We start from the raw sequence: 15,174 nt of genomic DNA, 5'->3' as shown, positions 1-15,174 counted from the left end.
TGTTAAGATAAGATTTGTTGTTCGTGAATGCTCAAATCCGATTATGTTCTGTGTTTTATGTTGATTCCGTGAAGAAGATGAAGTTGTTAGAAAAGTGTTACTTTATAGTACGTTTTGCAGGAATTATCAACACTTCATCCATAATCATGCGGAATTATCAACACTTCATCATGCGGAATTATCAACACTTCACGTAAATAAGAAACTATCAGATCTAAACATCATAAAACACTTCGATCTCATAATTTTCTTCACAATTAGACAGAACATAAATCAAGACTCAGATCTAACCAAATCAAACCGCAACAAAATACTTGAGCTAAGATATGCATCGTAAATATGAAATCAAAAGTAGATCAAACTTCCACAAAACATAGATTAATAAACTGAAATGACTACATCAACACATCTGAATATGAACGTCAAGCATAAACTAAAAGTAAACAGAACTAAGGTAGAAATTGTTTCAGAGCTTCTTCTTGAAGCGGAATTGCAGAACCAAATATAGGGCTGATAAAACTAACACCACCACACTGCTAAACTAAACTAAACTAAACTAAGACCAAGTGCGTGAGTGACAGAATTCAGGAGTGTTGAGTGATGGGAGCTCCCATTTCAGCCCTTGAAAAGAGCTGAAATCAAGAATGTGTTTCTCTCTCTGTGCGCCCCCCCCCCTCCTACTCGCGCTTGGCTTGCTATTTATAGAGAGGCGTAGGACTCTGATGTTGGGGTTTGTATACTAAAAGATGCTTTGAGCGTACATGCCTTCGTACAGTCAGCCTGTGCATGTATACTAGAAATGCCACGTCCACTTGTTTACCTAATTATGAGAATAAATAATATAATATAATTGTTTATTTATTAAAATATAATAAACAAGTCTAAGGCTTCTTACTAAGAAGGTCAAAGTAGGGAAATTCGATGAATCCTCATGAGTTTTCCAGTAGGGGACTTGGCCAGATCTAGTAAGAAGAAAAATGTATTCACAACCTAGATAGGCTTTGGCTACCTATTGGTATGGTTGCGGTGTTTGTGATAATTCTCTCTTACCTAAGAAGATATTAGTAACACCGGTGTGGTAAAGCATTGAAAGGATCTAATATGAAATGTATTCTTTATTGCTATCTACTGAAATAATATATTTCAGAAATTTTAGTATTTTCTAGTCTATGAAATTAATATCAATATTGTTTATTTAATCAGACGCCACTTTGACTTATCAATATGGGAGAGTTTGTACGTAACTCAAACATGATATCTTCGGTGGTAGTAATGGAATAACATGAAGGTATTGGAATATTATTTTATAGAATTCGCGTGCCCAGTGTGGTATGATTAAATCCCTAAGAGGTGTTTGAAAAAGGAATTTATTATTCAGAAATCTGCGCAGTTGGAATTTATTTCCACGAATAATAAATAAAGTTTCAAACTAGAAAAACTCTTTGGATAATTAACTTAATTCAAGTCACGTAGCAGACAAAAGAATTAAATTGATGGATTAAGATAATCTTAAACGCGGGAAATATTATAAAATAAAATGGACCCAGCTTATTTGTAATTTGCTGATTTAGATGGGAGTGCAATATTATTCTTTAGTGTAACAAAATAATATTCCATTGATAATATATTAAATCATGTGTCAATTGATTTAATTATATATTTATCTAATGGGTGAGCCCAACATCTAAATTGCTTCATGGATCCCCACTCTAGCCCAAACCTAGTCCAAGCTTATAAATGGGGATGAGATGTGGAAACCCTAGCACACAAGACATAACACAATTCTCCTACTCTAAACCCTAGCCGCCACTCACGTGGCTTCTCTCTCTCTCCCTCACCTCGATTTTCGAGCCTAACCAAAGGGAGAGCTAGGGTTTTGATTCTTGTCTTATCTTTATCATTCTAATCCATAGAATTGAATCGAGGTAGATTGTTTTGTGTAGTGTTCTTCCTAGATCTCACCAAACTATTATTGATTCTTCGATATCTGCCCACACAGATGAATAATCAAGGACATGGGAATAGAGTGAAAGATTCGTGGTCGATAAATCAAGGATCTCCGGGTGGTGCAGCTAGCAACGTCAATCCTATGATGGATCAAGAGGTAACAATCGAATCTACGTCAAATTGCATGTCTACGCGTTTATTTGATGTATTAATCTATAGATCTAAGTTAATTGCATGAAATTGGAATCGAATGCATAATCACCTAAATAGATCCGTAAGGACCTGTTTGTTTTCCGTGTCTTCTGTTGCGGTAGTCCCAACATCTGATCCCTAGGGTACCGTCCTCTCAAAATGTCATTCCTGCCCTTGGCTTTTGGTAGGGGTTTTCAGCTCCATCTTCTATGCGGGAACTCATGTTGGCTCCGGTTGATCTGACTTGATCCGTTCATGCAGCAGTTTTACTCCTTTTCCTCGATTCGTCTGTCCGCCTAGTTGATCAGTTCATCCTTTGAATATGGCGGACTTTCACACACACCTGACTCATATTCGCATGTTAGATAGTAGAATTAGGTGCAATTTTATCACGGAACACGTGCATGAAACGAGCCTCATCATACAATTTTTACAAATATCTTTGTTTTGTCTACTAATACTTTCATCAGAAGAGCTTTGGGTTTCTTCTTCCACATAATCAGTTTCGTTGTCAGATTCTCTTAGGAGACTATTAATTTGATTCCTAATCAATTTAATATTTTTCTTCTTCTTTTTCCAACATTGATTTTCAGTATGACCTGGCCTATTGCAAAACCAACATTTTATTTCATTATTATTTCCGGGTGTAAAGTCTCATTTAGGTTTTTGCTTCCTATATTTATTCTTATGAGGTCGTCTAATGAAAGGTTTCTTATATTCTACTTCATATTTTCTTCTTTTAAATGTTTTTGTCTTCTTTTTTAATCTAGAAGAAGAAGCTTCTACCTTTTCTATTCCAAATATTTCACAAAAACATCCTAACTCATTCTTGGTTTTCAGCTTGTCTTTTCTATATTTATTTTGAAGTTTTAACTATGAACATAAGGCTAATCCTTCTTTTTTGATAAAGGCAAACAGTTGTCCAAACGTTATATCTGTGAAAGGTATATTTTCTGATCCTATATCATTTTTGAGTTTTTGTATTATTCTTTCTCCAAAAAATTTTGGTAATCCCATTATGAATCAATCTTTCCAAAAAGCTTGGTTACAATCATCTCTTCTAAGGACTTGGGTGAGGAAAACATATTTGTACCATCTATAATCCGATAGAGATGGGCATCTAAGGTTGGTTAAAACAATGGATGAACTTGTATATTCTTCTCTGGGGGTTTCCTATAAAATACATGGCAATAGTTATTACCAAAGCATCACTGACTTCCTTCATTACTCCATTATGATCTTCAATATTTATTTTATGATTTAATATTTCTAACTTGGATACAAGACTAAGTGCATTATCCCACCAATGTTTTAATTGCCCAGTAAAACCATTAACTATTAAGGCACATGCTGTTTCTTCTTCTTGTCCGTTGTGTTTGTATGTTGTTTTTTCCATTACCATTTCTTGGAGAGTGTTTAAAATTTCATATTCTGACTTTCCATCTATATTCCATTCAGTTATGGAAGATCCATCATAACTATATTTATAAAAAAGTCATCTTTCTACATATTGTAGGTCTGCCGGGGAAGGCCTATAATAATAGTTTTTATTATAATTAGTATTTTGTCTTTTGTTCCTGAAAATTTTATTTATTCTATTTGGGTCCTCCTCTTTTTCATTAAAAACTTCTTCTAATCTTTTAAAACTAGCTTCTGACGAAGAGCAACTTGACTGGCTAGGATTTGATTCATCTTCTTCATTAATTTCATCAAGAACATTAATTTCAGAAGTGCTTACTAATTGATAGACCCTTGATCTATCGGACTAGAGTACCAACGATTTGTAGGGAAACGGAGAATAGGAATGATTACGAAGAATAAGATAAACCCTAGTTGAGGTGCTAGGGGGCGATTTCCGCCAGAACCGGGAATGAGAATAAATTTTAACTTTATTTCTCAATGAATGAAAATACGATAATTATTCTATTATATAGAATTCTAAACCCTAACATATGTCTTGCTAATCAAGAAACATAATTAAAATACAAGATTACAAAAGATATGGAGAATAAATAAAGATAACTAACTAAAATAGAAGATATGTTGGACGAGATATGCTTGACGAGATTCACAAGATGACGAGATTCACAAGATCGAGGACCCTATAAACTCTCCCACCGTTGAAAACCACTTTGCCCTCAAGGTGGGTGATGAAATAAAAGCACGAGTGTCTCGTCCAAGGTGAAATTACTCTCAAAATCTCCAGGGTCAAAAATACGAATTCCTTTCATCGCACCAAAGTAGGACACTAATTCTCTTCCGTAATAGCTATCATTGTACCCAATAAGGATCTCCTTCCGACCGAATTGCTTGACAATTGTTGCATCAACGAAGTAACCATCCACAATCGTCTCTGGATAATCATCTAAAACGTTCTCTGATCTATCCTTTGTGCTAGCCACCTCTCTCACCAATGCATCAACTCCTTTAAGAGCTACTAACTTCCTTATAAAACCACGAGAAGCACTCCAATAAGAACATGAGTGACTCCTTCTCAAGGTGGATGTACTCTCAAAATCTCCTGGGTCGAAAACACACACTCCTTTCTTCTCACCAAACTAAAGAAGTTCACGTCCCCATCGTGTCGAAGCAGTAGAGAGAGTCGACGACATCGGCCATGTTACGTAAATATCATAATGCCTCTAGAATGCTCTTGGGTCTCGGCTTGAACAAGACAAGGATACTTCGTGACCCAATCTGGACTTGCGTGCATAGCCGACGGAGTTCACAGCTGACTCGCTGCTTTTGCGCGTGTTTGGAGTAGCGAAAGCGGCTGAAGTTACTCGCAACAGTGACTGCTTGTTCGTGACAGCAATGCTGATCCGTGACAGTAGCGAGTCCACGGCAGAAGCATTAGCAGCACGGCTGGAACAGGTCGTTCGGTCAGGCGGCACTTTCAAACTTATAGAAATGTTTCTGCCCAAATGCAACGTATCATCGCACGACAAAAATGAGTGGGTATCAGCAGCGAAAGCTTCAGTTAAATTATAAGATATATTATGCCCCGCTACACCATTTCTGCCCAAATGCCCCACTTCTTTCCCTTGTATCATCTAAAGTAATGCATAGCAGTTCAACATGTTGTTTTCCTTGAGCAGCTGCTGCATCGTCCTTTCCATAATCATTTTCATGAAACCTCTTGTTACATCCCGCCTCCATAGTCTTGTAAACCATCAAATCCTCAAGATTCGGTGGAATAGAGGATGCGTAAGCATGCTTCCTGCACTCCTCCATATTCTGTCGAGCCATCTTTTCATCAAGAACAATGCTAGAGTCCAATATGCAATATGCACCTACATAAACTGGTTCACTCGTAGCAGTCTTTGAATTCTCAACAATATAGGGGATCCCAAGATTAACCTGATCAAATACACAAGAACCTGCCTCCTCAAAGAATGCCGAAGCAAATACCTCCTCGGCAATAGCTTCCGAATTCTCATAGCAATTTATTGTATCAAAACCAATTCCATTTGAAATAATATTGTTGGTCGATTCCATAGTTGGAGGCTGATCAACCAACTGATCATCATCAACAACATGTGAAACCTCATCCTCTAATTCGGGAGCAAAGTGGGTAGTCTCCATACCTACGTTATATGCTTCCGAAATCGTATCACACGAGACATCATCAACGCTGCAGAGAGTTGGCGCTGCATCAGTTATTGAAGAATCCAACATGACTTCTTTCGGTGCATCAACAATAGGCTCAGATTGATGGACATCGTCCACCATATGTGAATCACCCACAAGTAACTCCGGAGTAAAACGATGATAGACCGCCACCAAGAAATCCTCCCACGAACTATCAATGTCAGTTTTTTTATAATTATGAAACCAATCGGTCACCGGCGGATTGAACAAGTATTTCGTAAGATAAAGGCGATCATCGAGCGGAGTGTAGTGGTGGTTGTAATACTCTTGGATCTTACGGAACCAATCTGAGGCATTCTCTCCGTCGAAACGTGGTGGCTCGAGGCGGAGTCGTGGTACGGCCCAGGGTTTGATACCCAGCGGTGGGTTTGTGACTGGCGGCGGAAGAGACCAGCCCTGCTGCGGTGTCATCATCGACTGCTGGTCCGGCGGCTCCTTCGGTCTCTGATTCGGAGGTGAGCGCTCGGCAAGGCTGCTCGGAGGCTCCTCGGTCAGTGTGTGCTGTCTGAAATTGGCTAGAAATTCGCCATGAGCAGCTACTAGACGGCGTAAGTCCATGAGCGTCTCAGTGATATCGCAGAGAGCATGTTGTTGTGATTCCATAGTTCGTCGAAAATCGTGAGAAAGTGGATTGGTTTTTTTTTTTTTGAGAGATTTTGGGGAAGATTTTGGCGAGAGATTTGAGGGAATTTGAGAGTAGGAATGGGATGGAGGAAGAGTAAACAATGGAAGCACCAATTGATAGACCCTTGATCTATCGGACTAGAGCACCAACGATTTGTAGGGAAACGAAGAACATGAATGATTACGAAGAACAAGATAAACCCTAGTTGAGGTGCTAGGGGGCGATTTCCGCTAGAACCGGGAATGAGAATAAGTTTTAACTTTATTTTTCAATGAATGAAAATACGATAGAATTCTATTATATAGAATTCTAAACCCTAACATATGTCTTGCTAATCAAGAAACATAATTAAAATAAAAGATTACAAAAGATATGGAGAATAAATAAAGATAACTAACTAAAATAGAAGATATACTAAATAAATAAAATCAAGAAGATATGTTGGACGAGATATGCTTGACGAGATTCACAAGATCGAGGACCCTATCACTAATTCAGATAATTTATTAGATATTTTCGATAGAATTTTATCAGTATTATTGTTGAATTTAATTTCTTTTTTCTTTTCTTTTCAGGATATCGTTATTTAAAAAAAAGGATTACAAGTGTCATTTAAAAGGCTTTGCTTTACATGTGCACTATCGGGATATTTATTATTAGCTAACATATCAAGTTGATTAGCTATGGTGCTTAAGATTTGGTTTGAATAGTTATTTTGTTGTATGAATTTTTTATGTCTTCATTTTCAATTCGATCTTTTGAATTTCTATTTTTCTTAAAAGGGTCGGCTGTTATTTCCCCTTTATAGGATTGTATGGTCATAGTTTGTAATGGTGGGTGAACAACAGTTATCGTAGTATTATTATGTAAACTCCATTTCTTATTTAGACTAGTATTGACATCAGCGGTTCATTTTTTGAAGCAATCATACTATCCCTCAGTAGAGAAGAAGATAGCAATAAAATCGTAGAACAAAAAGTTAGATTTTAATTCACTTCATATTAAGGGTTCAATTAGAAAGGTCTAATTTGTCATTAAAATAGCTAATTTTTCCAAAAATAGAAATTTGTCATTATGATTGTGACATACCAAAAAGAAAAGTGTATCATCTTAGTTGGAACGGAGTAATAAAATGTGCGTGAAATGTGTTTGTGAATGTGGGGTCCATGACCAAAACGAGTGAAAAGTAAGAGTACCAATCAATTGAGTATAGACGAAAAAAAGGAAACTGGAGTCAATAATGGGGGCGGAGGGAGTATATAAAAATGGAATTTCCATTATGAAATTTTAATAAACTAGGAAAATGAAAATATTTTTTTTATTTGTGTTGAGTAATTAGAGTAATGAAAAGATTTTTATTTATTTATGCAATAATAAGAAAATGAAAACTTGATTTATATAAATAAATTTAAAACAAGTCGTTTCACTATAGTAAGTAAATATATGACATAGTCACATGATACTATTATAAAACAATCCAATAGTATATGCTTCACCAGTTTAATATTATTAGCAATCTATACGTATATAAAAGGGGAGTTTTGGAAAAAAAAAATTCAAGAATGCCATTGTAAGCTGAATAAGATAGTTATTGAGCATGTTTCCTCACAAGTTGAAATAATTATTAAGTTATACTTAGATCAGGTGAATAAATGGTTCACCTACCACATCTTCTGATGAGAGCATGCTAAGGTGAATGCAGCTTGATTTTTCGTCTCAACGAGAAGGTGATGAACCAATAGGTCAAAACACGCTATGCAGTTATTTTAGGACTCCCTAAATCCTAGAATGAGTACTTTGATGGAGACCAAGAGTAAGCTTATGCTCCACTTACTTTGTGAGGTATGACTACTTCCTTTCATTATTTAATACAAATTATGATCTCAAATGTTGAAATGACTACTGCCTTTGTAAAATAACCATGCAGTGCGGACAAAGCTAGGGTGTTGAGAATTTGTTGCAAAGCTGCAGTTTCTGTAGCATATATCTTGAATGATTGTTCATCATGTCACGTTATATCATGTATTTGTGCGAAGTAAAACTTTCCGTTCTCTGTGGTCTTGAACAACAAAAAGAATTACTATCAAATACTACTTTATATTCAATGGCCAACAACTTTTCTACTCTTTAAAAGTATCTATTTAGCTGATTTGATCTTCTTGTTTTCATTTGTTTCTAGTGGAGATAAATACTCTATTATATGTTCTATCAAATTAATTTTCTCCCTGCCGAAACAACAACAACGTTACTTGTCATAGGGAGTCTTATGCTTCTAGACTTTTTCCAATTCTAAATTATAATGACTTCTATTTGAGCTTCTAGTATGATTATATCCCTATTAGCTCTTACTTGTCCTTATTTTTAACATGCTAGCCATACCATTTTATTCATCTTTGCGTGAAACAAATTGTTGGCATCTCTAAATTGCTAGGGTATTAGTATGCTTTGTAGTTTGTAACAACCCACGCTTTGAAAAGATTTATGAGATTAAAATAAAAGCACGTTGCAGATATTTAGACCTAGAAACCTAAAGAATCATACATTGAGTTAAGAAAATCTAGAAGAGACATACGATAATTGTTGTGTGTTATATACAAATCATTTTCAACGACTCTCAAAATAATAAAAGTTTGTAATATCCGATGAATGCATCAGCAGTCTCATAAATCTAATATTACAAAAGAATCAAATCCTAATATATTATAATTTGAGGAGAGAGATGTGCAAGACTCAGATAACCCCGTTCAATGGTTGCACTTTACTCCAAGGAATAGCCAAGGTTCTTTGAATGAGTGTTCCTACATGAGGAGAAAGAGTTAGAAGGAGGAGATGATATGCATTTTGATGATTCCGCGAATTTTTGATAATGATAAATGCTCGTAAAAATAAATTACGACACAGAGAATTTTACGTGGTTCGATTTACTGAGGTAAATCTACGTCCACGGGGAGAAATGGGGGCAGGTTTGTATTGCTTGATCTGCCAATTACAGCTTACAACACAGACTTGCTATATGATTATTTCTCTAGAGAGATTCTAACCCCTTTCTATCAGATCTAAGTTCTATTTATACATTGAACTAAGATCGTGGCTTACATCATCACTCTAGGTCGTGGAGGTCGTGTAGGTCATGGCCTAAGATCGTGGCCTGAGTTGACGCCACGTGGTAGTGGGTGTGTTGGAAGTTGTGGAAATCCTGCATGGGTCCACTAACTCCTTGTTCGGTCGAATACTGAGACCGAACTGCTTTGGTTGCCGATCTGAGAGTAGAGCTTGATGCCGACCTGAGAGCAGAGCTTGATTGGTTGGCTTTTACCGAGCTGTAGGCTGAGGCCGAACTCTTTGGTAATGCCGAACTCCTCCGAACTCTTTGGTAATGCCGAACTCATACTCTTCCTTGGGCTTGTTTAGTTCGTACCCCATCACTACCCCCCCCCGAAAGACGAAGTGAATCACTTCGGCGAAGCGAGTCACTTCGGCATTCTGGATAAAGGTACGGGGGAGGCTGACGTCAGGGGACGTGCCTTGCATGTGACTGCATTAAATGCGACAGTAAAATCCGGCCGTTGAATCCTGAAAAGGTGGGATTCGAAACGGTGCGACGATTTTGAAATCTTCGCCGAATCTGATAAATATGCTCTTTCTTCCTCATTTGAACACCTTTGCTGTTGCGTCTTCTATACTCTCTCTTTCTCGAGAAATTTTCTTCCGCTTTCAAGAGCTTCTTCAGACTTTCTTCACTTTCAAAAAGTAAGAAAAATGTCTTCTTCTTCTTCTTCGGTGTCGGGTAGCGGTAGGAAAGGGGATAAGGGGTCTTCTAGCCGGAAAGAATCCGGGGAGAAGACCGTAGAGTATTTTCACAGTATCTTGAGTAAGGATACTGTGATATCCCTTCACGAGAAATATTTTTTACCTGGGGGGAAGGAGGTGGTTCCCGACGATGATCATAGGGCTAACGACCCGCCGGAGGGTTATGCCACCGTTTACGAAGCCTGCTTAGAATGCGGGCTTCGTTTTCCTCTTCCCCCACCTTTTGTAGAGCTTCTTGATTTTTTTCAACTCCCTTTAGGTCAGGTGACTCCGAACTCTTGGAGGCACTTATCGGCTTTTGCTGCCGAACTGCGTAGGCTAGATAAGGATCTGTCTCTGAGGGCAATCCTTAATTTTTTCCAGTTTAAAAGGAAGGGATCTTGGTTTTACTTGATCCCCTTACAGCCTTTTAGGGCCTTCTGCAAAACCAAGTGGCCGAAATGGCAAAACCGTTTCTTTTTTTATAATAGGACTTCGGCTCCGGGCTTTCCTTGGAGAAGGCCGAAGTCCGTGATTCCCCATCCTCGGTTAGAACCGTTGGCCGAGCTCGAGGGCGAGCTCAATAAGATTCCTATGATTAGGAAACAGTATTCGGAAACTGAGCTCGTCAAGGGCGACCTCGTGTTCAATATCTCGTCTTCGGACGAAGAGGCCGAGGGTGAGGATTTCTCTTTATCTTTATGCTCTACTGCTTTAACGAAGAAAACTAACCTTGTTTTCTTGCTTTTTGGCAGTGTTCATGCTGAATAAGGCTATCCGAAAGTCCTCCGAGCTTGAGGAGCCGGAGAAAGAGAAGGCTACCAGCTCGGCGCCTGATGCCGAGAAGAATCCGAAGAGGCAAAAGACCTCTTCGGGTCCAAAGAAGCCGGAGTCGACTTCGGCAAGTAGGAAGGGGAAGACCCAGAAGCCCCCGAGAGCGCCAGAGAAAGACGTGGTCTTGGCGCCTCCTTCGGAGCATATCTGTGAGCCATTTTTATGGCCCACGGACTTCGCCGAGGTGAATTGTCTTCTTGATTCTTTGGCTTGGCTTCTGTCCTGTATTTTTGGTGCCCTCTGTTGACTTTTTTTCTTATCCATTTTCAGAGGAACGATATGCTCTCCAAGCTCGTCGCCGTCGAACTCTCCAAAGCGTCCAATGACTATGCTGAGATGCAGAGGAAATTGGCGGCTGCTTGTCACCGGGCCGAGCAGGCCGAGGCAAACTTTGAGAAAGCCAGGGCTGCTAGGATTTCGGCCCAGGATGAAGCTCAGTTTGCCAAAAACCAGCTCGCCATCCAGCGAGAGCAGACGAAACGGAGTGATGCTGCCGCCGTGGTTGCCCAGGGGGAGGCTCTCCGTGTTTACACGGAGAAACTCTTTTTGAGTAGCCAGTTCTCGGCTTTTGTCGGTAGTCTGGTAAGGCTAATTGCCGATAAGGGCGAGCAGGGGGCCGACGTCGTACTGCCTCTGTACAGCCGAGAGATAGCAGCTCGGCTTCAGAATCTGCCGCTCCTTGAGGAGCTCGCTTCATCTTCGGTCCTGCTTTCTGCAGACAGAGTCCGGAGTTGTCGAGCTGATCGGGACGAGAACCTGGAGGCTATCTTTGCCTCCGTGGGACCCGTTTCACCCGCTTCGACTTACAACGGAGAGGGTGAGGCCGAGCCGCTGGAGCGGGAGGCCGAAGTCGAGCGAGCCGGGCATCCGGAGAAGGAAGCCGATCAGGAGACGCAGCAGATCGGCTACGGTGGCGCCGAGCAGGCTGGGGAGAGCAAGGAGGCAGAGGCTGAAGCTGAAGCAGAGAAGGAAGCTGAACCTCACCGAGAAGGAGGAGACGAAGCTAGCGAAGTATGATTTCGTCTCCCTTCTCTTAGTTTAGTTTCTTCCTTTATGTAAAATGGCCTTGAAGCCCTCCTTGTATAGAAAAATTTTTTTTCTTATGAATGAAAAAATTCTTCTTTCTGCTCTTGTGTCTTCGTATAGCCTTTCGTACTCTCTTACTCCTGTTGTGGTTTACTACCTGCTCGGTAAGCTGAAATGCCGAACTGACGTAGCTGCTTTGTATTCTTAACTCTCAAGGAGCTGGAGGTACTTCACTGGAAGCGGCTGTACTCTTCGGCTTTAGACGAAGCTGAGAAAAGAGCTATAGCCGATCAGACGAAGAATGACGAGCTTCTGGCTCGTTTGGTGAAGCTGGATGCCGATAATAAGGACTTAGAGTCCGATAAGAATGATCTGGAGGCCGAGCTGAATACGACCATTGCTGAGAGGACTGCGTACGAGGATTACATCCGTGTGCGCGGGGGAATGACCATATCAGATGTTCAGAGTCGAGTTGACGAACTGTGGGAGGAATATAATGTACTCCGGAGGAACAATGCGCTGGAGAGCTCGGCTTGCCAACAAGTCGTGACATCATTGCGGCGCTGGGCTTCTCGGTACAACATTGTTCTTTCTCGGCGCCCCTCCATAGAAAGATTCCTTCGGCATATCGTGCCAACAGATGCTCGCACTCCAGATCAAACCTTTGATTCACTTGCTCAAAACCGTACTCCAAGTCAGCAACGAACTCTGGAACAGCCGGAAACGTCAAGACGAGAACAGGCTGAAGTTCGTAGAGGAGCTGTGATTATGAGTGAGCAAGATCAACAAATGCTTCGTGAAGAGACTCTTCGCCGCCGAGGTGCTAGGGCTTCCCGGGCTCAGAGAAGAGGTGGCAGGTCGATTAGAGCATCTCGTCGACCTGCTTATTCTGCAGCTGCCTGGAACGCCCGAACTCAGCTTCACGAGGATTTTGTGAATAGATGGCTCAACTTTAGCAACCCTGGACAGTAGAATAGTCCTTTGTAATAGCGTAACGCCATCTTGTAGGGTAGCGGAGTTGTGTGCCGAACAAGATTTGAAAATGAAATTTTGTTTTTGTTTTCGCTTCTAACACTGTGTATTTACAGCTTAGCGAAAAAATTTCATCGTACTTGTCCTCGGTCTTATGAAGTAAACTTCTTTGACCGGACTTGTCTTTGGTCTGATGAAATAAACATCTTTGACCGGACTTGTCTTTGGTCTGATGAAATAAACATCTTTGACCGGACTCGTCTTTGGTCTGATGAAATAAACATCTTTGACCGGACTCGTCTTTGGTCTGATGAAATAAACATCTTTGACCGGACTTGTCTTTGTGTTCTAATTTGGCGATTTTCGTCGCCGGGATCGAACTTTCCCTTGTCCTAATTCGGCGAGTTTTATCGCGTGGATCGGACTTTCCCAGTTAACCGAAGTGGTCTTATGCAGTAAACCTCTTTGACTAGACATGGTCGTCCTCGGTCTTATGAGGTAAATTGCTTTGACCGAACTTGGTCGTCCTAATTCGGCGAGTTTTATCGCGTGGATCGGACTTTCCCAGTTAACCGAAGTGGTCTTATGCAGTAAACCTCTTTGACTAGACATGGTCGTCCTCGGTCTTATGAGGTAAACTGCTTTGACCGAACTTGGTCGTCCTAATTCGGTGAGTTTTATCGCGAGAATCGGACTTTTGTTGCAGTTCGTTTCAGACGAAGTGCTTGATTCTTAAGCAGAATTGTGGTCTTGTATCCTCTTTAGAAGCTTTGACACACAATCGTGGGCTTGTTGCAGCTCGTTTCAGACGAACTGCTTGTTTAAGCTGAATTGTGGTCTTGTATCCTCTTTAGAAGCTTTGACACACAATCGTTGGCTTGTATGTTCTAAAAAGGGGATCAGCCTTTGAAGAACGAGATACCTCAGTTTTATTTGTAAGAGACGACACTCACATAGACACAACGCACGTAGAGACAAGAACAAGTAAAAAACAAAGAAAACACATAAGACCGACCGACCGGACTGTCTCTTACAAATGGAACTTTTTGAGGTTGGAAACGTACCATGTTCGGGGTACTTGTGCTCCCGACGCGTGAGTCAATTTGTAAGACCCTTTGCCGAGGACTTCTGACACCCGATATGGACCTTTCTATGTGGGTTCGAGTTCGCCCAGCTTTTCTGCTCGGCTTACTTCGTTGTTTCTCAAGACGAGATCTCCCACTTGAAATTGCAGCTTCTTCACCCTTTGGTTGTAATACCGGGCTACTTGCTCCTTGTACTTGGCTGCTTTTAGGCAGGCCAATTCTCTTCTTTCTTCGGCAAGATCTAGTTCGGCTCTCAGTCCGTCACCATTCATTTCTGAGGAGAAATTGAGTTCGGGGACTGGATATGCCGATCTCAACCGAATCACGGCTTCAGTGCCGTACACCATCGAGTTCGGCTCCGGTGTGACTTCGGTCATTTCGCCGGCCTCTGATTCCGGCTGCTGTGATTGCTATGCTCGATGGTGCCGAACTGATTGCTCGGCACTCGCAATCTGCGAACACACTTGCTCTTTTTCGATCACCTCGGATGACCGCTATCTCTCCTTTAGTGGAGAAGGTGTTCGGCGAGGATGCCTCTGATCGCTATGACCGGGCTTCTTTTTGTCTTCTCTAGATGAGCTGTCTAAAGACCGTTTTCGACGGTCTGCCTCATCGGCACGAGAAAACTTGTCCGCAATGTCCCACATCTCTTGAGCTGTTTGCGGACCGCACTCCACGAGCTTTCTGTAGAGAGCTCCGGGCAGGATTCCATTTTGGAATGCCGAAATGACAAGTAGATCATTGAGATTATCTACTTGTAGGCATTCCTTGTGGAATCTCGTCATAAAATCGCTGATCTTTTCGTCGCGACCTTGACGTATAGAAAGCAGCTGAGCCGAAGTGCTTCTGGCTTCCGCTTTCTGAAAGAACCTCCTGTGGAAAGCATCCATTAGATCTCGGTAGGATCTAATGCTGCCTTGGGGGAGGCTATCGAACCACCTTCTTGCGTTCCCGATAAGCAGTTCGGGAAACAGCTTGCACATGTGGACCTCGTTGAGACCCTGGTTCGCCATGTTATATTGATAGCGTCCCAAGAAATCATGAGGATCCACG

General features: G+C 40.9%; 1 long non-coding RNA gene across 1 annotated transcript; it reads left to right on the top strand.

The window, feature by feature from the left end:
* The first annotated feature begins 1,997 nt into the window (after nucleotides 1-1,997).
* On the top strand, nucleotides 1,998-7,307 carry LOC121791336. Its single transcript, XR_006048525.1, has 2 exons — nucleotides 1,998-2,104; nucleotides 6,991-7,307. It is a non-coding gene; the product is annotated as an uncharacterized LOC121791336 (long non-coding RNA).
* Nucleotides 7,308-15,174: the final 7,867 nt, after the last annotated feature.

Source organism: Salvia splendens, unplaced genomic scaffold (genome assembly GCF_004379255.2).
Source record: "Salvia splendens isolate huo1 unplaced genomic scaffold, SspV2 ctg781, whole genome shotgun sequence".
Lineage (NCBI taxonomy): Eukaryota > Viridiplantae > Streptophyta > Magnoliopsida > Lamiales > Lamiaceae > Salvia > Salvia splendens.
Note: the sequence above shows the minus strand (reverse complement) of the source record. Positions and strands in the feature narration are given on the sequence as shown.